Source organism: Lepisma saccharinum, chromosome 29 (genome assembly GCF_977018435.1).
Source record: "Lepisma saccharinum chromosome 29, izLepSacc3.1, whole genome shotgun sequence".
In the NCBI taxonomy this organism is placed as follows: domain Eukaryota; kingdom Metazoa; phylum Arthropoda; class Insecta; order Zygentoma; family Lepismatidae; genus Lepisma; species Lepisma saccharinum.
Genome location: NC_139257.1, coordinates 18,947,889 through 18,975,686, shown reverse-complemented (window position 1 = coordinate 18,975,686; position 27,798 = coordinate 18,947,889). Strand labels below are relative to the sequence as shown.

The 27,798-nt window shown below is 38.4% G+C and overlaps 1 protein-coding gene and 1 non-coding gene across 2 annotated transcripts in view; one reads left to right on the top strand and one right to left on the bottom strand.

The window, feature by feature from the left end:
- Positions 1-27,798, top strand: part of LOC145981614 (pleckstrin homology domain-containing family G member 5-like) — an 838,947-nt gene that overhangs the window by 4,475 nt on the left and 806,674 nt on the right. The gene's annotated exons all lie outside the window — the stretch shown is intronic.
- TRNAT-UGU (transfer RNA threonine (anticodon UGU)) lies at positions 14,572-14,646 on the bottom strand. Its single transcript has one exon. It is a non-coding gene; the product is annotated as a tRNA-Thr (tRNA).

The following is a 27,798-nucleotide window of genomic DNA, read 5'->3' as shown; positions in this document are numbered from 1 at the left end:
ATGTTTAGACGTATTTCTGGTTATTTAGCTGAGTTTGTGATTTTTTTTTTGTGTGTGGAATATTGTCTTGGTTATTGCCCAACAATTGTGTTTCAATTTCTGAATTTTGTCTTCGATTCCAACTTTCTTCAGAAATACTGGTGTACGCAGGATTGTTTTTCGGTGGTGTCTGGAATTGTAAAGGTGGCTAGTACATAGCGTGGAATGTCTGCCGGCGCAGGTATGAGTCTCGCAATGTCTCCACCATGTGTCGCAGCCATGATGGCTTGGCACTCGCTCGCTCATGTCCCCCAAAAGGACCTCGTTGAGGTACTAACCTGATCAGAATAAATGACAAAACGAAATATGTTTTCTACACCCATAATCGTCGTAATTGGGAATGGCAGACACAGGGGAAGATGGAACTTACCCCTGTCTCTCAAGATCCCCAGCTCTCCTCTCAAAGCGATCTGACCCTTTTCCGATCACTGCCTGCCCTTTTTCTCCTGTCTTATTTCGCAATTGCATTACGTTCATCACGGCAGTGACCGGACATTTACCTGAGAAACTCCTGTCTCATGGTCTTTCAATTGCGAGACTCATACCTGCACGGACAGACATTCTACAATTGCTACTTTCTAGGGGTGCGGCATATATAATAAGATATTTCGTATATTTACAACTTTCCACTCTGAAAAGTGCAAATACCGGGTCATTTTAAGGGGGCTTGCATTTACCACTCCGGATTTTACCGAGTTCTTCATTGCTTTTATTTGAAAATGTCAGTTGTCTCAAAATTTCGAAGGGGCTATATAGCCCCATCAGTCCCTCTTTGCGTACGCCAGTGATTAGAAACCCATGCATTTCGCAGCCCTCTCGGCTAACCTCTAAACCACGGAGTCTGTTTTCTTTCTGATCACGCAAGACTTAATTTCCGCAAGCGATTTCACGGCATGTAACAACTCACAGACGACGGAAAATAAATTCTCTTCTTTTCGTGTGCAAAAGAACTAAACGTCACTTGAGCAAGTGAAATGATTAAATTCTGGCCTAATGGCAAAAGGGACATGTAAATGGAGTTATTAGTTTCGTGGGCGAGTCATTTATACTTTCTTTTTTCCCCATTAACATTCGAGTATCAAGTTCTCCCGGATAGCCACGATTGTTTCGCTTGGCTTTCCGAGTTAATAGCATAGCAAGAGAGAGCATTTTACAAGTCTACCTACCAGATTTTATCTTTCCACGACAACTCTGGACAAGACGCAAGTTATAATAATGCCTACAAGGTTCGAAGCAAGATTACAGCGCTCTGGTGTCGGAACCCAGAAACAATTTTCTAAATCAAGTAAATGTAATCTCTCAGGACCGTATGCCGTTTGTACGAGCGAATGCATACATATTACGAAGCAAATTGTCCATCACCATGTTTATCTTCTATTTTTACCCAATGAGAACTTCAAGAATTGAAGCAAAACGTCAAACAAGCTGCTGACAGCTTCCGCACAAGCATAGTTAAAAATATATTCCTTACATTCACGCAGTATGCAAGAGAAACATTAATAATAGTCATGGACAATTTGTTGAGCAATACGTTGAGCACTCACAATAGTATAATATTTGTTGAATCACAAATTGTGAAAAGCTATCGACTGAACAGTTCTGCAAAGAAAGTTGGTAGAGGTGAGAAAAGCACACTTTGGTGCAGTGTATAAAAAAGGAAAAGTTCTCAAATATAGTAATGCGTTGCAATTTCAACATGCAGAATCTCTAATTTTCTCAAACATAATTCCTCATATTTAAGTTTTCAATTTTCTGTTATTAATATGTTGTAATATAATTTCTGACTTCACGTGATAAGGTAGAATGTAAATATTTCACCACTGTTTTTCGTCTAGTAAAGGGATATGTTGTAAAGTTGGCTACTTTTTCCTGGTGGTCAAGATCTGTGTAGTCACCTTAAAGATTTCTAGACTAAAAATATTTCAGGGCGGTTAGATGCCTTCTGGAGAAGTGTACAGTGAGATCCATGAGTATTATCGTGCAAATTGTTCATGACTATTTTAATTAATTTTTCTCTCACATCCTATGTGTTTTTAAGCGATGGATTTTTATATATGCTGGTGCGGAAGTTGTTAACAGCTTGTTATGACTTTTCTTTTAATTCTTGAAGCTGTTATTGGGTCAAATAAAATGCAAGAACATGGTGATGGACAATTTGCACGGTAATACTAAAGGATCCCACTGTACGTATGCGTTTTCAAATCATGCCCTAACAGAAATCGAACTTGCTATTGAGAAATCATTCAAAAGTATTCTAAGCACAACAGTTTTTAGAGGTTTTAAAAAGTTTATTCGTAAGTAGAAACGTAGATTTCCATGAGATCGTTACTATTTAAAAAACAAGCAAGTGTAGGAAGAAGTTACAAAAGAAGTCACAGAAAAGTGAATTACTTGTACTTCTAAGGTAATATAGAATAAGGCTTTTTAAAGAGTGTAGCAAGTTCTGTTAGTTGCACCATCTTGCGGGAATTATTATCAGCCGCTACATCGATCTAAGAGATACTTTTAGGCTTGTTTTTGTGCGCATTTAGGAACATCCACCCACCACTATGATGTCAGATAACGAAAGTACAAGGTAGATAGAGATTAGGTAAAGCCATCCGAAGATTGCTGATCTTGCACGAGCGCGTGACGTCACCAGAGAGGGAATGAGCTCGGCTGAAGCAGACGGCCCCTAGCATTTATATGGGAGATTCAGAGAACAAAAGTATATTATTACTTTTAGGAGGGGGAAAATATTAATTGTCATCATCCAAGATGGTATTGAGGCATCCTTTTAGTGATTAGTAACATAATTGAAAACGTGCTACTTTTAAAAGGGGGCAAAGTACAAGTGAAAAAATGTATTTTGAAAATCCATATCCCTGAAACTTTCTGACCGATGCGCTACAAAGAAAGTTGCGTGTTCTCCTTTAGAATTTCGTCATTTTACAAATCGTAATATAATTTTAACAAAACGTGGCATGCTAAAGAAGAATTAAAGAGTTTTAAAAAATATTGATTAATAGACTTAGTTTATTTTACTTCGCTTATCTGTCATATATGGCTAATCGCAAAGATGAGGATGCGTGATGATATGAGGAAATTGATGAAAGGAAAGTAGACCCATGCCAGGGCGGGGATTCGAACCTGGGGGCCTTGTCATCGTAAAGCGTTGTGCTAACCACTTCGCCACGGAGGTCAGCATTTCAAGGAAATAAACAGAAAATGACAATCATATGGCATCTATGTTTCAATGTGCGAGAAACATTTGCGAGGAGGTTATTGAAGTAACAAATAATTATTACTAGACATTGTGATGAAAATTATTAATATATCTGAAATATCAAGAGCTGACCTTGCACTCTCCAAATGTACTTTTAGGGTTACGCAAAACCTTTACTCAAAATTGATAGTGTAAATTTATAAGCTATTAACATTTAGAACTTATTCCTGTTCGAAAAAAAGAAACTGCCAAGTCAAATTAATATTTCGTATAAATACATATATTTTTCTTTCATGAGGCCAGGACAGTATTTGAAGGGGACGGTGGCTTGGGAAGGCAGCCCCGGATCACGATTTGCAAAGGGGCTTCCAGTGGGAAAACATCGTGCGAAATGATTCTTTTGAAATGGCTCAAGAATACAAAGATATAAGTGGACATTTGACAAGCTTAGGCTAAAATTTGCAACTGAAATCGTACATGTGTGTGGGGGGGGGGGGGGCTATGTGAGGTAACACAGTGGTGAGTGGAATATGATTCACAATACTAAAATTAAAATAAATATGTGGGAACAATAGAAATCAAAATATGTTGTAGCTAGTGACGGCGCAATAGAAAAGATGGAGGGGTAAATCATATTTTCCCGGGGCAATCATGTTTATTATTCCGTTACATACGACACAAAAATGCATATTTTGGCTAAAAGAGCATTCATTCATTTATTTATTTTTGTCGTTATACTGGGGGCAGATGAGAGAGAGAGAGAGAGAAATTCTCCTGCCCCCCCTTGTAGTGTGGTCACTGTCTATAGCTATGCTGGAGAAGATTGCACCAATTAATACGTTATTAAATAAAACAGATACTTTTAAAACTTTTAATCAAATTATTTGTGAACTATGATTTAAATTTAGAGAGAGCACATACTTGTTTAATTTAATTTGGATGAGTTAACTTCTGAAGCCTGCCATTTTCGAACATTCTTCCGGTGTAACTGCACTGCCCTTTCAGCCCTAGCTGCTGCGTTCAGGTGGCGGAACGAGCAGAATACTAATTAAAACAAATATGTGACAAATATATATATATATATATAAAAAACAACGTGTTGAAGCTATTGACGGCGCCAAAGAAAAGAGAGAAGAGAAACGTGGAGAGTGCAGTGATATTTTACGGGAAGCAGTCACGTTTATTACACCCTTACATTTACATATAATATTAAAATGTTCTGCTTTTAGATCTCGCACAATGCCTTTTCCACACAAATGGGCAATCCCGCATTTTTTATAACAATCTTGTCTTTTCGTTTACTTACGCAATTACCGACTGGAAAGGCAATGATATTTTAGATTTCTTCCGTTAGTTTTCTGATAATAGTTTTCACAGCTTTCCATAGCATTTAGGCATGAATTCAGTTGATAAGAACAAAATAATCTTATTTTGAAACATACAGCAAAAAGAAATCCAACGCACTTAAGTTAAAACTCCCGTACATTGGAAGCTTGAGAGAACAAAACAGGGGTTCCTTCGTAACACGATTTCATGAAAACCATTTTACACATTTGAATCAACTTTGTGATAAATTGATTAGAAAGGATGAATTTTAACAGTAAAAGTTGTAACTTTTCCCCTGCTACTATGTTTTAGAAGATATTCGTTGTCAAATATCTCAATATTTACATAAGGAACCAGCCTTTTGCGTGCCGAGCTTCTCGACGATGACGTAATGCATCCACGGACAACTGCGCATACGATCTGCGCCGCCGAACGAGCACCCCCTGACGAAAGTAGTACGAAAGCTTTTGCGAGAGAGGATTGTGCACGCTTGAATAGCTCGGTTATTCGGTCTCTTGATTTTAACAAAGAAGGAAAAAAAAAGACAGTCGTGGAACGGCTTGATCAGGCGTGACACCTAGCGGTCAAATCGCTGTGTGCTTCTTTTGCAATGTTAATCGATTAGAAAGTGGCAGATATGCGAGACGGAAGGTCGATGTCCTGGTAAAGAAGGAAAGCTTACTGGTTATATATTTGGCTTACCACGTTCTATTTTTAAAATTAGCAACTGCACTGAAAAATTGCGGTCACATTATCTTATATTTCTAATTTTTATCTCAATAGCGATAGTAATAAATAACGTTATAGAAAGTTTATTAACTAAATGCAGACACGAAAAGAATGTGTATTTATTAACCAAGGGGTCCCGGTCCGATACCAGGTGGAGACCAGTGACAACGATAGTCTACATTCTACACGTAGACTACGTTATACACGTAGATTACGTAATCTATGTAAACAACATGGCGAAAGGTGATAACTAGAGCCCGGAAGTTCAGGCATTTATTTTCGTTAAAATAGGCAGGCAAAAAGGCATTTATAATGTGGAAAATAGGCACTAAAATTAAATAAAGGCAAAATAAAGCGAAGAAAGGCACATTTGGAAGTCACTTACTTTTATCTATAATCTCTGGCAAAATGTTAAAATCTACATTGGGAAGAGCATTTCAATTTTCTCCGTCTTGATTACACATAACTACAAGTTGTTTTTTTAAGTTCTCAACATTCATTGATAGTCGTCTGTCAGAGAGAATGTTTTTCATAATATTAAATTATCTTTCTACTTCGACAGAAGTTATTGGAGCATACATAAAACAAGCTAATGTAGCTGGACTCATTTTGGTAACAGCATTTTCACCTTTTAGAATATCACAAATTGTTTTCAATTGTTTCAAGTCCTTATTTGCACTCACTACACGTTTGCACTTTTCCGCAACAGCTGACCCCTTTTCTTCTGGCACTTCCATCATCTGCTGCATAGATTCCTCGAAGATTTTCATGGATGCTACAAGAGTCTCACCTCTTTTTTCTAGCTTTGTAATTGTCTCTGGCAATGCACAATAATGTGCAAAAATAAACGACAGTTCATTCTTCAGTTCTGAATAGCACGGGTTTTTCACTTCACGAATTGAAGCCGCTTCATTTTCTGGAAGAGCATCGATCACCTACTGATTTTTTCAAGGTTGTTAGCATAATATATAGCTGATGATATCCAGGTTCCCCATCTTGTCAAGACTGGTTGCGGAGGTAAACTAAGCTCAGGCGCAACTTCCTGAAATTTTCGGGTTCGAGAGGGAGATTTCAGAAATATCTTCTTTGTGTTCGAAATCAACCTCTCCACTTCAGCAGTCAATCATGCACAAGGAAATGTTAACCGGAAGGCAATATCCTAACTCAGCAGGAAATACTTTTTTCTCACACTTTTCTCCTTCAGCAATGTTCAAACATGCACGAGTTCAATATTACTTAAATAAGGCGAAAATTATTCACATAATAAACGGAAGAAAAATAAATACCAAATTTTTTTTTAAAAAAATGGCCAAATTTCATTGAAAAAGGCAAAGAAAGGCATTATAATTAAAAATAGGCAGTGGGGTCCCAAATAGGCAAAATAGGCAAAATGAAAAGGCTTATAAAACATTCGAAACAACATAAAAAACGTATATCCGGAAAAATTGTATAAATATATGCAGTAGATAAAAAGAGGCATTTTGCCAAACTTCCGGGCTCTACTTATGACTAATGTTCAATTTATAATATAATAATAACCCGTGGCTTTACAGCCCTTGAAAGGCCTTGGCCTATTTCCCGACTGCCAGTCTCCCTCTTACAATCCTACCTAGAGGTGTGAAGATCTTCAACCGGTAAGAAAGTAACGTGGGGAAAGCACGTCGAACCCTCAGCCGTTATAGGAGATATCTTCTTTGTGTTCGAAATCAACCTCTCCACTTCAGCAGTCAATCATGCACAAGGAAATGTTAACCGAAAGGCAATATCCTAACTCAGCAGGAAATACTTTTTTCTCACACTTTTCTCCTTCAGCAATGTTGAAACATGCGTGAGTTCAATATTACTTAAATAAAGCGAAAATTATTCACATAATAAACGGAAGAAAAATAAATGCCAACATATTTTTTTTAAAAAAATGGTCAAATTTCATTGAAAAGGGCAAAAAAAGGCATTATAATTAAAAATAGGCAAAATGAAAAGGCTTCTAAAACATTCGAAACAACATAAAAAACGTATATCCGGAAAATGTTTATCAATATATGCAGTAGATATAAAGAGGCATTTTGCCAAACTTCCGGGCTCTAGTGATAACTTAGTAAAGGGCGCCGTGGAATTGAAATAAAATTATACTGCGTGTCAGTTGCTGATGTGTGAATAGAACTTTTCATACTCTTTCTTCCAAATTCCAACAATTTTGCACCTAGGAAGAAACCTAATATAGGAAATATTCTAGTGTTTTATGGGAAAAAGACCACTCTTACTCACGACTGCCATCTGTTGTTGTTTTTGGTTACTATTTATCTTCTTCCATAGTTGATAATAGAAGAGAAGATAAATTTTGTTGTAAATAGGGTTCTTTTCATTTCGTTACGAACCAATACAGTTGAAAATGTTACTTTCCTTTCATGAAAGCCTTGAAAATTAAGTTTAATGCACTTTAGATTGTCTACGTAGTCTATGTAAACTACAACCCAATGTAATCTACGCGTAGATTACGTGTAGAAACGCATGTAGACGTAAACTTATAGTGTACGGCACATCACTGGTGGAGACACATAGTGGGTTCGGATCCCACTTTAAACTGTGGTTCAGTCCCGATTAGACTATTTGTGCATAAAGTGTACTTAAAAACAATCCAGTTCAATTTAATGTCGATTTATTGAAATATTGTCTGCACATAAATTGGTGGCTATGAAATAGGTGAAGATCTGATAGGTAGAAAATAGGGTAATTGAGAAAATTAGTTACATATACTTATTAGAGACCTGTTTTATAATAACACATACTTATCAGAAATCCTGTTTTATAATAAGAACGTGTACCTATTGATCTAATTTTCTCTATTACCTATTTTTTTCCCTACTAGCCGACCACAGAGCCACCAGCCGCGACTTGCCGGAATTAATGCTTGTTTATATATTACTGCTCAAATTACATTTCGTTTAATGTTTGCCCATCATTATTGGTTAAACTTATCACGCATATGCTCTTAGTTCATGCATGGTTGCCGTTAATAATGATTTATTACTCGTAACTTGGAAAAGAAAGTAGAAAGCAAATTTTGATACATTTCCCATCATTTGACTAAAATTGTTTCACAAAATAAGTTCTCTTCTCAAATCATGGCTATTTAAAAGCGAATGGCCCATTTAGTAGAGAGACGACTAAACGCTGCATGATAGTTTCGACTAAGATGTCGTCGCCGATATTTTAAGAACTCGTCGTTATTCTAAAGTTAATATTTTCAACTGATCTTCTTTGTGCTTACGTAGAACATGATCATATTATACAAACTTTGTTCATATTATTCCAACTTCATAAAACATAACCAAGGATTCTCTATTTCGGTTGCCATCATTTTAATATCAACAAGGGCAATGAGATAGGTTTTCTGTAATGGATATTGTTTCACATATATTTTCAAACATATGAACCAAATGCTGACGTCCTGTATTTACATGCTACTCTGTAATCGTACATAATCTTCTTCGAATACTGCCACCCCCTCTATATTGCGCCATCCCCAACATCTATAATTTTCACGCTACGTAGTGACCGAAGGAAGAAGTAAGGATGATAGAGTATACTGTTATGAAAATTTCGTACATAAAAAAAAAAACGGCTTTACTAAGAGATTTTCTCAGACATGCCAAGGTAAGGGGAAGTGACTGATGGAGTATGAATTGATAAGTTATACGTGTAGTTTAACGTGTAGGAACTTGTGTGTTTTTATCTTTATTGCAGTGAGTATATTTTGCATTTTAGTAACAAAACAGAAACGCAGGCACGTAGCAATCGGTAGGCATAGGAGAGCTGAAGCCTTAGGGTGTCATGTTTCACGTTTCAAACATGGCAGAGGTAAGGATAAAGGGGAAACATATAGGCCTAAGTTGTTATCCGACTCAATGAAAGTTTTCAAGTGATGAAGTTAATCCTGGATACTTCCTTTCGGGGGTCACCACGTGAAAATGAATGTCGCCATTCAACTCGATGCATGACATTCCTTGTTAGACCATTTCAATAAAAGATCTCTATCATAAATTGTTTTCGATTTCAATAAGTTAAATACTGATTATTTTCCTCCTGAGACATCAGTGGGATTTTATAAATATTTTGTAAATTTTACTTAGAATAATGTGTAATGCATAGGTTATAACACTGTTCCTTTTTTTCAACCAGAGATCAACTATTCTTAAATTGGTAAACTTTTTAAACTCAGAAATGGAAAACGAATCTTTATAAAGGTTGTTCCTTATAGGACGCCGAATTAGAAAATTAAATAAAAATAGGGAAAATATCATGAAAATAGTTATATTTCACATATATGTAAGCAGTAACGTGTCCCATTTATGTATGAAAGACAATGTCAGGCATATGTCCACCCCTACTGAGTCTGAATGCATTTATACGCTCCACAAAATTATTGATAACCCTCTCGCAGATGTCTCCAATCACCCGTATGATTTCCGCCTTCAGTTCCAAAAAGGTTCGTGGTTTGTTGGCGTACACCTGTGATTTCACAAACCCCCATAAGAAGAAATCACAGGGTGTACTATCACATGACCGGCCATTCCTGGTATTCGTCAGTGTTGGTCTTCACAATGAGAACACGTTGCTCAATCGTAAACTGTTGCATATCGTAACCACTACAAACGAGTCAAAACAATTGAGGTTACATTAATCATGACAACAGATACCAACATTGGTAAGAACAGGTCTGCCAACCTCGAAACAAAACAATAGCACTCGATTCAAAATCGGCGTCCTATACAGAACACCCTATATACATTTTTCTTCTTCCTCATTTCAAAATATGGATGTAAATATCGCAAACCATGACATAAGAAGAAAATATCGAAGGACGTACACCATGTCCGTGAAGTTTATTTGACCCCATAAGAGCTTCAAGAATTCAAAGAAAACTCAAAACAAGCTGTTGACAACTTCTGCACCAGCATACATAAAAATCCATCGCTTGAATACACATAGGATGTAAGATAAATATGAATGAAAATAGCCATGGACAGCTTGCACGGTAATACTCATGGATCCCACTGTACAACAACCACAATCCCGCCTAAGATGCCAAAATATCTAGCTACGGGGCTGGACGAGGTCGAAACACGTACTTGAAATCGAGAAGAGGTCGAGAACTAGACAAGCTTTTCCTTTTACGAGACTATTCGTAGATGAAAGCACATCGAACTTTCGCCAAAGGATAAGCGTTATCGTCTGTTTACCTGATCTTGCATTCCCCACCGCTAGATGGCACTCGTTGCATTTCACAGCAGCTTTACCGTTCCCATGAAGAGCTACTGAAGTCATTGATCTTTACTGTTGGAGAAAGTAATCATTTTTTTATGTTGTTTCCTTACACTTTTACTTTCTCTACCTAGTCACGTCTTTTCCTCGTAACCACCTTCTATCTTTACGCTCACTTTCCTGCATTTTTATTTGATTATTTTAGGTGGACGACTTCATGTGGCATAAAATGTATTCCTTCTCGTGTATTTAACGACGCATTGAAGATAAAACCCGTGACTTTTGTGTTGTAATCTCGTTACCGGATACCTTTAGATTATTGCGAAGCCGTTAGAACATATCCAGCGGACGTGAGTCTGTCTAGCGAGCCTAGTGAGCGTGTAGAGCCTGAGCAGGGGGCTTAGCGATAGGTTTTGGGTTGAGATGACGTCAGTGGCTCGCTTCGTTGATTGGCTGCTTCGAGAGTTGTGACTCGTTTCGAAGCTTCAAATTCATAACAGCCAAAGATGTTATGGAACTCTCTCTACGTTGCGATACTCTTGGCGCTAAATGCTGTTGTTAGCACTGGCGTGCGTGAGGAGAGCTGAAGGGGCTATAGCCCGTCCCGAAATTGTGAGAAAGTATAAATTTTCAAAAAGAAATCAGTAATGAAATTGAAAGCAAAAGTGGCGAATGCAAAACTACCTTAAAATGACAACTTTTGTATGAACAACTTTTAAAACGAAGGTTGAAGATGGCAATACGAAATATTTTATTGTGTATCTCGCTTCCCTAGAACCGCATCTATCAAGGGCGCCCGCTGGGAGGGGCCAGGGTGGGCACTTGCCCCCCTGAGATTTCTGGAAAGAGTTAATGTAATTGGAATGGTGAAATTTTAGCGAGATATTTTACAAGAAAAAATATTGTTTTTTGTGACTTACAGGCAGGGGCGTACCGTGACCTTTCGTGATAGGCAAGCGATGGGTTAATTTTTCGTTTCGGTTAATTATAACAATTTCAAATATAATATAGACCTACACACATCCCTACCTACAATAATGTGCATAATGGTGAAGTATCGGGCTTGAGTGTGTGAAGTGCATACGTACCGTAAAATCAAATCTTCGCTGCACGGTTTATAAAGAAGAATAACAGCCTCTCGATATAAACTTGTAAATTTTAACCATGAAGAAAATAATGATTTACTTGGTATTTGAGGGCAACTGTAAATTAAATTACGTTCTTTTTTAACCCTGAAAATAATAAACATCCTATTAGCATAAAGTTTCGATCTTAAATAAACGGAAGGGTTTCGGTTTCTTACTTATTTCTTATAAATAGCATACGACTAGTGATCACTGGCTAACTTCATAATGTAATTTGTTGATTACTATAGAGTTTCAAAAATGAAAATCGTACCGCGTTAGATCATGCTACGGATACACAGAAAATTCTGAAAGTTAGCAACACTTGTGGCCAGTCTGGACGAATTCTTTCCAACACCCTTGCCAAAGACAGGTGCGGTCTTGGTGTTGCTTGCCCTCTGCCTTTTTTCTTCGTGAACGGGGATGGACAGTGTCCATGCAAGAACTGCATAAGTCACTCGAAAAGCGGGGAGAAAGGCGAGCAGTCCTCTTCTTCTAACGCGGCAGTCGTGCCTCATCGCCCAGCGTCGTCAAGTGTGTAGCCGGTTCATGTTTCAAGCCAATACAACAGGAAATAGAGGAAATAAAAATTCTGCAATGTAAATATCTTATAGTAAATAAATTCCATTCTAAGGTGTATAAAGGCATTGAAAAACATGAACTTAAGATATCAAAAGTGTTTTAATAAACAACGCAAGCGGCGCTTACCCCGCCTTTCTTTATTATTATTTTTATTATTGAAGTACGGTTACATTTAAACTTTCAGTCTAATATCTTACTATAAAAGCAGCTTCTTGTCCTAAATGAATTAATATGTAAAGTACACAGTTATGCAAATATATATGGATATGCAGAATAAAAAAAATATAAATGGGTGCAATTTTTTAAAAAATATATAATAAGTAGTAATAATAATAGCACTACTACTACTGCTAATAATAATAATAAAGTTTCTTTGACTATCCCCCCCCCCCTGAGGAAAAATCCTGCGAGCGCCCTTGGCATCTATGTCACATTCACATTTGCAATTCCAGCCTCTTCCGGAAGGAAAAGAAAAATGATTACGTTAGTGGTTGTTAGGGCTGTTACCAATACATATCTCTCCGAGCCCGAGACTGCTAAGAATCGAGACGTGAACTTTGCAACTTGACGAGACTGGACCGAGAAACAAGACAGACCTCTGTAAATTGAGATGGGACGAAACTCGATAAGATAATGACAATTTTGAATAAAACTAAATTAACCGTGCCGCACCACTTTGTTCAGACATAGTACGGAGCAAATTTTTACATGATTTTTATTTTATACGCAAGTGCAGGGCCTTAGCCAGGATTTTATTTGGGGGGGGAGCAAGCCACTGATAAAACTTGATTAGTAGAAATAATAATGATAATAATAATTATTACCACGGTTATAATTGTCATTTTACAATAATAAATATTATAAGCTATTAAAATAAACCAATTTTAGTCAAAACTTATTATTTTTATTATTATGTAAATAGAGAGGCTTTGCTACTTGATCCACCGTAACAGTGAGTGTCTAACGTAACTGTTGTCCATTATTTTTCTTAGATTTTGTACAGTTAGTGTACTGAAAATAATAGTTATTGTATTTTGTTATTAACTTTTACACATTCCGTTCAAAAAGCTTTTAAAGTTTATATTGTGTGACCTCTCACAAAGAAAACTATAAATTTTGGAAGCTGTGGATCCATTTACTCTTTGGATTAAATTGTAGAACATAAAAATATCACCTGCTTCCTCTATTATACACTAAACTACCGATCTAATGTTTAATCCTGTTAAGGAAGTAAAATTAATTACCACTATACACTATTTAAATTAGGTATTTGTAGGATGCAACGTCCTCCGGTTGGACACCAGTCGTCACAAAGTTAGTCCGCTACTCCTTCTGTCGGGAACATGAGAATCTTTGCAAATCATCAGGGCTTGCTTGGTAGAAAGGAAAACACAACATGGTTTTCAAAGTTACCTGCAGTTTTATAATCACTTATATTTCATAGTCACGTACAAATAAAGCAGTAGAGCATTCAATACTAACGTTGGGCAATTCTCTCACATATTGTGAAAATCTAATTGCATAATTAATGGCTTACTTTCAACTTATTGGCAAGTATAAATCTCGAAAACCGAAAACTATTCTTGAATTCTCCCCGTTTCCAAGTTCTTATTGATTCCTCACCTTCACCTGTTTTTCAATTCAGTCCGTCGTCAGGAGAGAACATTCAGGCTGGTTCACTTCCTCTGCTGAGATGAGAAAGTGACGTCAACACGAACAGATTATGACGTATTTCTAAACATATACACAAGTTCCAACCACAACTGTATCAATCTAGCTATAGTTGTCTGTGACAGCTTGCACATTATTTATGAATTATTTACTATAGCACAAACACATCTTACTTCTTCGTTTCGTCATTTTTAACATTCCTACTACTTACCTATCTGCTTCGCGGAACAGTCTTTATGGTGTCCTTACGTTTTTTTCAAGAAAGTAATTTGAATTTTTTACATTACGTGTACTTCTTTCTTTTCGTTTTTTCGCTTGCGTAAGACACAATATGGCGCGTACACCTTCGTAGATCATCTCGCGTCGTGCTTGTGTTTTGTCGATTTTCATTGAATATGCAGTGTTTCCAACTATCTTCACCCAAAAAATACAAATATAGTTAACCATTGACGATAGCCCCAAGAAACATTACGTAACGTTAGGTTAGGCAGACATAGTTAAAATTCGTTGAACCATCGGTTATCTTTTCGGAAAACAATGGCTTGGTTTGAGTTGCTGTTTTAAGTCCACTTTATGCACAGTAAGGCTAATCGGGACTGCACCTACAGTTTAAAGTGGGATCCGAACCACTTGTGCCTCCACCGGGTATCGAACCCGGGACCCCTTGATTACAAGGCAAGGACGCTACCACTGCGCCATGGGGGAGGCCCTGGAAAACAATGGCGTGGTTGGAAACAGTGACAGGAGGTTACGTCATCAAACGCACGCAACATCCGCTTAACGTACAGGAAGCAAATGATAGCAAAGGCTATTGTGCGTCGGAGAATTATTTTTTAAAAAAAATAATTTGCGCTATGATACATTCACACATGACAGAAAACACCTTCCACATGTTAGCCAATGCTACAGGAACTTATTTCCGTAAATAGTTTCTTCTGTAAAAATGAAGAAATCTGTTTGTGCTATAGTAAATTTTTTCCCATTATTTGTAGTAACAAACATTTAAAAAAATCTTAACTTCTTACAAATATAAAAACCTTAAACGCTCAGATTCGTTACATGGATTTTGGGGGGGGCTTCAGCCTCCTTAGCCCTCCCCCTTGCTACGTGCCTGCGCAAGTCGCATATTTTCTTCATATCAATTACAAAGTCAGTTCATTAGTGACAGTTGTGAACAGTCAATACAAAATCCCGTTTTTCAAGGGTTCGTATCGTTGACACTAGGCATCAAAGAGAAAAACCTAAAGCTTGTTGTTGTAGGAGAGTTAAATTTTCCCGATCTTTACATTATACATTATATTGCAACTCTACGCATTTTTAAAGACCGGAGTAAATCAAATGAACCACTGATAAATTGATATGAGCCGGCACATACAATCTACACAGTAAAAATAGTTTGTCATATTTGTTTTAGCTTAATTTTGCTGAGTTTGCACCACTCGTAGTCTCAAGGCCAGACCAGTACGTAGAAGAGTGGTGGAGAGGATGATATAATAGGAAGTGCTCCGCAGCCATCTGCGCATATCTGGACTTACCTTGTCAGGCTATAGTTGTAATACTACCACAGCATTTTGGATATTCTCTTTCTTCCACATTTTCGGATCTGGCCCCAACCAACAAAATATCCTGGGTACCAGGGGAGTTACTTTGAAGGGGCAGAATCGAACTTGGGGCTCAACTTTAAGGGTGCAGAATCGAATATTTCCCCATCCCATAAAAATAACGCAAAGGATTATTTGCTGCATTTGCTCCTTAGGGCCTAGAAGGTTAACAACTTGTAAATATTAGTTAACCTGAATTTAGGGGGTGTAAGTGCACCCCTTTACCTCACCAACTTACGCATATGCTCAGTAGCGGCGATTGGGTGCCAACATTAGCCATTGGTGGGGGGGGGGGAGCAAGGGGTTTTATTTTCCCTTGATAGACAAGACTTAGCATTAAGAAGTCAGAGTGCGGGGTCAAAGTGGCAAGAAGTGGGGACAACTCCCTCTCCCCATGCCCCCTAATCACCGCCACTGCGTATGCTGTGTTCGGGCCTGATGGGAACGAATATATGTCTGTTGGATTCTTGAAGCTTGGCCAGTGATGTGCGTCTACGCGTAAACAACGATAGTCTACATTCTACACGTAGACTATTTTATACACGTAGATTACGTAATCTATGTAACCAACATGGCGAGAGGTGATAACTTAGCAAAGGGCGCCGTGGAATTAAAAGAAAATTATACTGCGTATCAGTTGCTGATGTGTGAAGAGAACTTTTCATACTCTTTCCTCCAAATTCGAACAATTTATCACCTAGGAAGAAACTTATAATATAGGAAATATTCTAGTGTTTTATGCGGAAAAGACTACTCTTGCCTCACGACTGCCATCTGTTGTTGTTTTTTGCATACTATTTATCTTCTTCCATAGTTGATAATAGAAGAGAAGAGAAATTTTGTTGTAAATAGGATTCTTTTCATTTCGTTAGGAACCAATACAGTTGAAAATGTCACTTTCCTTTCATGAAACCCTTGAAAATTAATTTTAATGCACATTAGATTGTCTACGTAGTCTATGTAAACTACAACCAATGTAATGTACGCGTAGATTACGTGTAGACAACGCATGTAGACGTAAACTTATAGTCTACGGCACATCGTTTGGCTCAATTTCAAGTTTTGTAGCTCTTTTTAGTAACATGAGTTGGCAACACTGTCAACCGTTTCCATATTTTGTGCGTGTTTGCTTTGGCGCGTCCTGAAATTAGCGGTACTCCTTAAGACATTAAACTAAACATTGTCTTTGTCTCGCTAAAACAAAGACGTTGAAAGTTGAACGAGGTATAAATACAAGGTGTTTCTCGTTCAGATCGACTTTCCGATGAGAAATCCAATTCGTGTGGGCGGGCGGCTTCCTGTCTCTCGAACGACTTGTAACTGTTCGCAGGGAGAGATTATTACCGATTCAGAGAAAGTGTCTTTTGCGTTACGGCTCAGGGAAATAACAATACGGAGGGCAACAATAAAAAGTTCGTAATTGCAACAATGATGCTTTCCATAAGGGACATTATAATGTGGCATCATTTCGCTGTTAAGTGTTAGTTTATGTTCTTGTTAATATGCAAATTACTGACATTTACGTGCGTCGTAAGCGTGGGGGCAGGGGGGGAAATGGCCTTCTTCAGTTATAAAGACTTGTTTTTGAGAGGGAATACACATTTTTACAGGCAATGGTTTAATTTTTCGATAGTTTTTGAGAATTTAATTCATATATTTGGCTGATTTGTAAGATTTGTGTACGTACACACCTCAGTAATCAAGTCGAAGAAAGTTTGTTTCAAGGCCACTTTATGCACTGAAAGGCTAAACGGGACTGGTTAAGGTGACATCTGAACCAATATGTGCCTCCTCCAGGTATCTTTACAAGCAAGGCATGCGTCGACTAATTCAAGGACTCAGGTGTAAAGCATTGTAAGTGACATTTTGGTAATTTCTGAGTTCATTAAGAAAAAAATGTTGGTAAAACTGTCAAAGCCGGGAATCTGATTTCTTCACATTTACAGGAGAAAGTACTTACGGAATTGAGTTTCTGTGTAATTTCGGAAGGTCGTGGAAGTGTTTTCTCGCATTTTTCAATGTATTTGGCCGCTAATTCATGTATTTTTCTATAATAATGTCCGTCCGATGCACGAAAGCTGTTTCTTGCATTTCCATCCATGTACTTGAACCGGATATTGCGAGCATCTGATGACGTAATCCCCGGTAAGTGTTTCAAAACACACAATTTTTTCGCTATATTGCCCAACCTAAAGCAAGCTAAGCTAACCTTACCGTGATGGTGCGTGGGGCTATCGTGAATGGTTTTTGGGGCTATTCGTGGATGGTTATATGATCCCAAATGGTTTTTGGGGCTATGCGGGAATTTTTCTGCTAAGAAGGTAGAAACACTGCTTTGCCATTTAAAACACAACACTAGTCAAGATTTTGCGTGTTCAGGAAGCGAGAAAAGAACGAACAATATACTCGATATGTCGACAATAGATACTAATTTCGTTAAAAAAAAAAGCGAAATCCCTTGTTAAACAATCTTTCGCAATGCAGAATAAGTAAGTACGAATGTCAACAATTCCAGAATAAACGAGTTACAGCCGATTTCCGGCTTTGACAGTTTTACCAAAAGGTTATTAGAAGTAGAAGCTATACTGTAGATAAATTGTTTCCGTGTTGTGTTTGCCAATTTCAGAAAGCTTCACCGAGTCCAATGTAAATTGTATGACATGGCAATTTCACTAGAAAATTGAAGGATGGTTCATTTTATATTTTAACTAAAAAATAACCAAAAAGTCACTTACCATGTTTTAAACCAGAGCCCTTCAATTGCCTATCTGGACAATGTTAGCCTAATTGTCCTAATGTCATGCTACTTTGCACAGAAACTAAATTTTAGAATTGTAGTTTTCGTTATAGTTTTAGGTCCACTGTAAATTAATCTTAGCCCATCTTACTCCATTGATTGTTGAGTTGGTGTTTTAAGTCCACTTTATGCACAGTAAGGCTAATCGAGACTGGACCTACAGTTTAAAGTGGGATCTGAACCACTATGTGCCTCCACCGGGTATCGAACCCGAGACCACCCCTTGTTATGTTATCCGTTCCTTTTTTATCACTTTTCTTTTCATTCCTTCTTTGCTAAATAAACCAAATCAATCTTTGAATAACATCATCTTGGTTAAGCTTTCCAAAGATTATTAACTTGTAGTTTATTTATCCACTGCGTTCGACAATTAACTTGCCCAGAGAGGAATTATAGAGTTGCTAAGAAAGAAAAGAACTCGAGAAAAGCGAAAGTTCTAAAACGTGAATAAAATAAAAGGAAGCTTCTATCCCTTTCGCGAATGTCGAATCGGGTTTTTAGCAAAACGAGAAATTTGCGCATGCCTTTTCACTTGCCGCCTTGTCCTCCCGCTTGCTTTCTCTTGTCTCCGAGCTATGTGCTCCGGCGAGATGATCCCAGCGTGTGTGTATGACTCTTCGCACCAAACTCAAACACCTTCTTGGTCAGGCGCCGTTATTTCATCTGCCCAGTATGCTTGCGTGGTTAGGTTAGGCTTAAATCTCTTGGCAGAGAGACACTACGGAAGCATTTCCTTTAACATTTTTGCTACAGCTCTCGCCACGAAAAGAGTCCAGTCAAGGTCGTAGCTTCCCCATGCCTCCTCCACACCCCTGGCCCTCCAAGGTTGCCACACTTCTTCTAAGCTGCTCGGTCGACACTTCGCGCCTTGTACGTATGCGGTTGAAATTGTTGCTTATTTGCAACACTGTATGTGCGCCGCGTGACCTTGACTAGACTATTTTCATGGCTTTAGCTTTAGCTGCAAATGCTTCCAAACATCTTATAGCAAACAGTACTTTATAGGGACGCGTTGCATGTAACATTTCGGTTACGAGTTTGTACTGTGTCTCTGTTTAGACCTAGTTCTTTAAGTACCCCACAATTGGCAGTGCTTCAACTTCCACACACCACTTTCTTATATAATTCTGTTTGGATGCTTGCGATTGCATTCCCCCACGGCCAGCTCCATTACAGGGCGGAGCCTTCAATTTGGCAACCCTGTAAACCGTGACGTCAGCCGGCCGATGTTACTCGGAAAAACATTAGAGAATGAACTTACAGACGTAAAAAAGTATTAATTTTATGTAGCCTATTCATCCCGTAATCACTTCATTCGCTCAAATTGTTTCGCTAGTGTATTCAACGTTATTTTTCCTAAGTAAAGCAATATGTTTTTTTTTAAAAAAAAACATTTGAGCCACATACCAGCATTTCACGGAGCATTCCGTTCGTTTCACATGTGGTGAATCATCAAATATAATAAATATCCAATTTGATGTCATTAATTTTGGATATTTAACAAAATTATCCACTTTCTCGCAGGGAGTACATAGTCACCAGCACTCGACATTGTTTTAGCCTTGTACATACATGGGTTTAAATGTGGCCGCGGTGGCTCAGTCGGTAACGCGTCTGACTACCATGCTCAAGGTCCCGGGTTCGATCTCCGGCCGGTTCAAATCCGGGAACTTTTCTAACGGTGGAAGCGGCCCCGGCGCCTACCCAGCGTCGAATAACATGGGTACCTGGGGGAAACCCTGGGGGGTAAAGGCGGTCAGGGGCGTGATGCTGATCACATCACCCCCACTCACGACCGGATCAAGAAAGTGTGGGGCGTTACCCCCGCACCCACTATACGCCTTCATGGCGTGGTGCTATGCACAGGGGAACACTTTACCTTTTTTTTTTTTTTTTTTTTTTTTACCTTTACATACATGGGTTTATGTTTATCACACCCACAACTACTTTGTACGTTTTACTTTTATAACTTTAAGGCCAGTGTGTTAGGTCATTTAAATATTTAGTTGTTAAAGAGGCTCGAATGTCATTCCGAAATGTAGCAAATAAAATAAAGGCAAACTACACATTATTGGAGAGTTCTATGCTGCGTATGAAATGCACAGTCAGCCTTGCGTTTTCTGCTTATTTTCAGTTATTTAACGGCCAATTTATATTTCTATTGTTAATATATTTTTTCCACTTACATCGTAATGTCAATCTGCTGTCCAGATTTGGAAAAAGAAAAAACATTTAACACAGATTCCCTTGTTTCTTTGAAAGTCAACATCGATTTAGCTATTCGCGCCCATGTTATGTAGCTTGATGTTTAGGCCGGCGAGACAGCGTTGCCACATTTCATGATTCCGGCCTGTAATGGAGCTGGCCGTGATTTCCCCCTTCTTGCCCCCCATAATTCTACCCCATAGTTCATGGTTCCTATTATTATTGACGTGTACAAACTCTGAATCACTGAGAACAACATTTGATTATCCTCCCCCGTAATTCCATTTTTCCTGTTTGCTGAAAGTATACCAATTTTTGAAAGCCGCGATTTTCGTTTTTTAATGTTACCTATCATTTTGTATTTTTTGCACCCGCCTCGTATATGCTATTTAGTACCCTTTGTAGACCCTCTATCGTCTCCGACAAGATGTCTATATCGTCCGCATACAAGAGTACAGGTATCTAAGGCCTGCTCCCTTGGTACTTCGTTCGCCACCAAATCTACCACCCAGTAGGCGAGGGTTGTAGTGATGATACTCTGTGGCCATCGCATTTCACAGAAAATAGTACTTTTTCATATATGGCTTGTAGCGCCCTTATCTAGCGCGCCGACATTCCTCTTTCTTGCAGTTTTCCCCATAAAATTGCCCTGTGAACTTTGTCAAACGCCTTCTCGTAATCGACGAAGCACACGTATCTACAACTTCTTTCGCTTTTTTATTCGCTCAAGTACTAAAATGTCTAGTACCTAGGGTACTAAGTCCTTTTCTATTTCCTGCTTGCAAAGGAGAAATTTTATTAAATATGTCTGTCCACTTTTGTTTTCTGCGATTTAAAATGTGCGTAGGAACCAAAGAGATACTCTTAAAATTACCCGCGTCGCTCCTATCTATCCCCCTTTCATTTATACAGGGTGTCATTTTAATGGCGCCCACGGACCACAGATTCGTATACGTTTCCATGGTCCGTGGGCGCCATTAAAATGACACCCTGTATACAGGAGAAATTATTGATGTTGCCCAATCCTTCGGAAAATTTCCATCTTTGGAAACTTTTTTCCGTGTATGGTTATTTTCTAGCATATTCATGTCTTCCCCCAATGCTTTAAAGAAGTGATTTCCGTTACAATCCAGCCCCGCCGCTATTCCTTTCCCAATCGCTATTTTTAGCTCATCTACTCATCTAGAATGGGTATAGTCTATAGTCTCCTAGGAAATATGGTTCCCGTTCCATTTCTGTCTTAGATGTCGCCCCTCCCCGCCAAGAAAAGGCGCGGTAGTGAGCTTCCCAAATAGCTGAAATGAAAGGAATGGGCGAAAGCAAGATACATACATTTGGTGACCAAAAAAGAAAGGGGGAGGGTTGGCATGGTTCAAACTGGGAGTTGGAAACAAGTAAAAATGAAGATTGAAGCAGGGGAAACGATATGCTCTTTGTGCGGGGAGGGAGAGACTGACGAGCATCTGCTCTCTATCTGCCCCTTAACGCATAGGCGCCGATTGATATTTGGGAGGGGGCAATCTTTTTTTTCAGTAATAGGGACACGCATTAGAAAAATCTTTTCAAAAATTGTAATTGCAATTAACTAGTTCTGAAAGCACAAATATAGCTATATACCAGGGTGCATCAAACATTATTATGTGGACAATAAATTAACTATATTTTGATTACATACTTTTGTTTCTAAATTCACTGTGTGCTCGAGAGAAGAAATACTGAAGTGGGGTGTTCACACAGGCATGGTGAACACTACAAATACTCGGCTGGGTGACAGACTCCATATTTTATATATATACTCATTTCAGAAGAGAATCCTGCGTAATTTCCCGCTTCTTTGCATGCAAAAGTTTCTTTTAATGAAGAACAGAATAAATAATTCGAATTAGAAATCTGAGGAAATAAGAACCTAAAATGTTTTCACGCAGAATCCTCAATTAATTTATTGAATTTTCATCACATAAAGGTGATAGTCTAAATGAAGAAACCACGCACAGTGACCCCGGCCACAGTCCGAACCTCGCCCTTGAATAAATAAATGTTGAATATGAATACTGTGGAATCTGTATGCGCTAAATATACTATGTGTTTTTCTAACTCCTAAATTTGTCAAAAGTCGTAACTATTGAAATTGTAGTATCAATGTGAGTCAATATGTAGTGCGCATGGACGTAACTTGGGGTCTAATTGTGTCGGGGTAGAATCAAACTGGGCCTAATTTTGAAGGGGCAGAATCAGACGGGGCATAATTTTGAGGGGGCAGAATCAGACTTGAGGCATAATTTTGAAGGGGCAAAATCAGACTTGGGGCATAATTTTGAGGGGGCAGAATCAGACTTGGGGCATAATGTTGAGGGGGCAGAATCAGACGAGTCATAATTTTGAAGGGGCAGAATCAGGCTTGGGGCATAATTTTGAAGGGGCAGAATCAGGCTTGGGGCATAATTTTGAGAGGGCAGAATCAGACTTGGAGCATAATTTTGAAGGGGCAGAATCAGACTTGGGGCATAATGTTGAGGGGGCAGAATCAGACTTGGGGCATAATGTTGAGGGGACAGAATCAGACTTGGGGCATATTTTTTGATGCTGTATAATCAAACCTGGGACTTAAATTTGGGAGAAAGAGACTCGAAAAGTTTTACATCCCATAAAAACAATGTCCAGGATTAATTGCTAAATAGCTGTCACGTTTTGTGAAATCACATATACACAACTTACTTTGCTCCTTAGGTCCCATAACTTATAAAGCGCCCCCCACCCTTTGTCCCCTCCAAGTTACGCCTATGGTAGTGCGTACAGTCCACGCACAAGGAAATATAAATACAATACAAAATATGTTTCACTTAGCTTTTGCGATTACAGCACGAAAGGCACGTCGGGTTACACCGTCTATGGTGAGTGCATGGTGTTTACAATTAAAAAAGCTAAAATATTCTTCCATACGTGTACAGTAAACGTTGTAAAGTATGTTTTTTTATCAGCGCCATTCTTCTCTACCTAAAACCATTTAATACGAAGCGATATTCCTCTCGGTTGAATAGTTATCGGCTTTTAAAAATGTGAAGTGATACATTGTTTACATCTCACGCGGCCGCCATTACAACTGCACTCGTGACCTAGAGCTCGCCTCTGATTGGTTACGCTACGGAAAATGATTCGGACCGAGCCTATCCTTGAGAAGTGCCACACTGTCAAGGCATAAATGTTAAGAAAAGTGCCAAGGAATATGCTTTCGTGTAAAGCCGGCTTAGCATAACAATGAAAGCATTTTGCTTGACGTGAGAAGACGAAACACTGCGCTTGACCAAGAAGGTGTTTGAGTTCGGTGCCTTTCGTGTCTAAAGTCGGGAAGCCCGAGAGGGAGGGAATTATGTCGAAGCGTCAAGGAGCCTCAGCAGTGTTGCCACATGAAGGGAAATTTCCCTTTTTTAGTCAAAAGGGAAAAGGGAATTTTGATGAAAAATACCACAATTTCGGGGAAATTTTAAGACAACCGACTCTACACTATTACAGTTTTATGTTAATTTCCATTTTCATATCCACATTTTAATCTTTTTGGTTTCTTTCTGTTTCTTCTTATTCTGATCCTTTTGAATATAAGCCTGTATCTATTTCTGTTAAATTTATTGTACGTACGTCGCTCTTATGCATCTTCGGATAATAGCAACGATGAGGATTAACGATTTAATGGTTGCTGACCAGGATTCAAATCTGGGACATCTGACAAAAAAAGCGATTAAGCTGACATGCATGTGAAAAATTTGTTTAATATATTTTGTTTATTCGCAATTGACCAACGTAAATACTACTACTATTGCTACCACCACCAGCACTAATAATAATAATAATTGCAACTGCTGCCGCTACAAGTTTTTTATTATTTGTTTTTATGTGAAGGGAAAAATTAGTCCGAAAAGGGAAATTTTGACTCTTAGAAAGGGAAATTGTGCCCTCATATTGTGACAACACTGAGCCAGTTTTCTTTATTATTGTTATTATTTGTTTTTAGGTGAAGGGAAAAATTAGTCCGAAAAGGGAAATTTTGACTCTTAGAAAGGGAAATTGTGCCCTCATATTGTGGCAACACTGAGCCAAGTTTTTTATTATTGCTATTATTTGTTTTTAGGTGAAGGGAAAAATTAGTCCGAAAAGGGAAATTTTGACTCTTAGAAAGGGAAATTGTGCCGTCATATTGTGGCAACACTGAGCCTCAGTTACCGACTAACGGATCGCACGTATGCAAATGCTTTTGGCTGAGGCACAAGAATTTCCCGTGCCCGTTACTGCTCTCCAAGGCATTCGGTTTGAGGGTGTTGCGAAATGGAAACTCCAACAGCTTTTTCTAAATTAGGTATGAATAGTTGACCATGACGTCAGAGCCATCGTCCTAACCGTGGCGATAGAACCACGAAAATTTCATTTCATTTCATTTTTCTTCCACTTTTGGCTACTCGCGACGATGAGTGATGATATGAAATTGATGAAGGGACACTCACAAAGAACACACATGCCCGGGGCAGGATTCGAAACCGGGACCCCTGGCGTCGAAGCACGACGGAGGTCGAACCATGAACATTTCAACGACACGGGGACATCTCCATCTCAGGACCTTCCTGATAGCATAGTGGTTATTGCTGGGGTCACGGAAACTTTCGATCACGACCGGTAATCGTGATTGGGTGCCAAAACTGAGGGCCAAGGACATTTTACTTTATCTTGAAGACAAGGTTTAGCATTAAGAGGTCACAGTGCGTGGGTAAAAAGTGGCAAAAAGTGGAGGGCAACTGCTCCACAATCGCCGCCACTGATCACGAATCAACTTGCATGGATTTGGCATGCAATGTTATCCATTGTGTAGAGATATGTTTGTTCAAGGCAATAACATTAACCGATGGTACAGTGGGGTCCATGAGTATTACCGTGCAAATTGTCCATGACCTATTTTCATTAATTTTTCTCTTACATCCTATGTGTTTTTAAGCTATAGGTTTTTATGTATGCTGGTGCAGAAGTTGTCAACAGCTTGTTTTGAGTTTTCTTTGAATTCTTGAAGCTCTTATTGGGTCAAATAAAGTGCATGGTGATGGACAATTTGCAAGGTAATACTCATGGATCTCACTGTACAAACTGAGAGCATTGTAGGCAGTGATGTGCGTCTACGCGTAAACGCTACACGTAGACTATTTTATACACGTAGATGATGTAATCTATGTAAACAACATGGCGAAAGGTGATAACTTAGCAAAGGGCGCCGTGGAATTAAGATAAAATTATACTGCGTATCAGTTGCTGATGTGTGAGGAGAACTTTTCATACTCTTTCTTCCAAATTCGTACAATTTCTCACCTAGGAAGAAACCTAACATAGGAAATATTCTAGTGTTTTATGGGAAAAAGACCACTCTTGCCTCAGGACTGCCATCTGTTGTTGTTTTTTGCATACAATTTATCTTCTTCCATAGTTGATGAGTAGAGAAGATAAATTTTGTTGTAAATCGGATTCTTTTCATTTCGTTAGGAACCAATATAGTTGAAAATGTCACTTTCCTTTCATGAAAGCCTTTAAAATTAATTTAAATGCAATTAGCCAAAAGTGGCACAAAAGCGAAGTAAAATGAAGCAAATCAATCAAAGTGATATTCATTTGTTTAGAGTGGACTTAAAACTAAAAAACAAAAATGTTGTTTGAGAGAGCAAATGTTGGACGTTCGTCTTTAGATCCACCGTACCTAGATATTTTGGCGTCTTGGGTAGAATTGTGGTTAGGTGCCACCCCTCGCACTACCAAGAACCGACGCTTTATGTACGTCTCTCGATTATTTACTCCCTATGACATGATTTGTGATATATACATTCTACAAATCTTGAGGAGACACAGTGCAAATCATTAAAATAATATTGATTAAACATAAAGATTCGTAGTTTTTATTTCTGATTATTAAAAAAAGTTGATCATATTTAAGAACGTTTCAGTTGCTTTATGGATATTTCAGACCGAAGCGACAAGCGGCCAATCAACGGCAACGTTTCACACCGTAGCAGTAATGTTGCCCATGAGACGATACATGTCCCGTCTCGTCTCGTATCGACGGCTCATGAAAAGTCTCGTCTCGTCTCGGAAGTCTCGAAAAAAATACAAACGAAATAATTAATCAGTTGCAAATAATTATTTACTCGGAATAAATTGTTTTGTTTGAAACCCAAATCAGCGTGTATTACTCCCAAAAAAGGCTATCCTACTTATTTTTAACACTCTTTCGAAATCCAGCATTACTTCCATTTTTCAATGTATTCAAGCTTAATAATTTTGTTTTAGTAGTACTCCAGATTCAAGTACATTACTATAATACCGATTCAGATATCTGTTTGTAAAAATATTGAGATAAGATAACTGTTCTCGATAATTTCTTTGAGTCAGAAATTTATGAAAATATTGTAAAATTTACGAAGAAAATTACAGGCTTTGTTTGCTTTTCCTATTAATTAAAATAATTTGCTTATCCTTAAAACAGCTGGAATGTTTTTAACGCTTTCAATGTAAAAATTACTACTGCTACAACGCGTAAGCTATAGTAAGGCAGGCATACAATAATTCTTATCATCACAACACGATATATTCGCACATAAGGAATTAGAGAAATTCCACATAAACTTGTGTCGTCTAAGGAACTGACCAAAAGCAAGATCTGTAATCTGTAATCCCTCCTCCACACCTTGCGGTGGTCAGGAACTAAAGATGGTGCAAAATAACGCCTGAATCCAGTGAAGCGATATAATCAATTAAAAGTAAGGGACTGATTTGTGTCACAACTTCACCGTGTATATTGATATCCTCTCATGCTTGTCGCGTCGCTTCTGTTCGAAAGATTGCATTCATTACTGTAGGTTCGTTTCCAAGCTACACTTCTCGCTTCTCGCCTGTCGCCTGTTGCTTGTCGCATAGGTCAGACCGAAGTAAGAAGTGACCAGTCCAAAGCAACAACCTATGTCGCTTCGAACCGAAGAAAAACAACAAGTTGCACGTGTCGCTTGTCGCTTGCGTGTTGCTGGAAACAGTTCTTTTCTATGACTCTCCATATCAATATCTCACTTTCATGTAGTCTCTTTCATCGGTTAAGCATTCTCTCATTTCTCTATATTTCTCGATGCTCAAACATATCTTCGATTCTTTAGCAAGCTATTGGTAGTTATATTCTGAAAGATTCCCCCTCGCAAATCCGAATTCGTCACACGTTGTCCGTAACGAATCTGCCCCACCTTA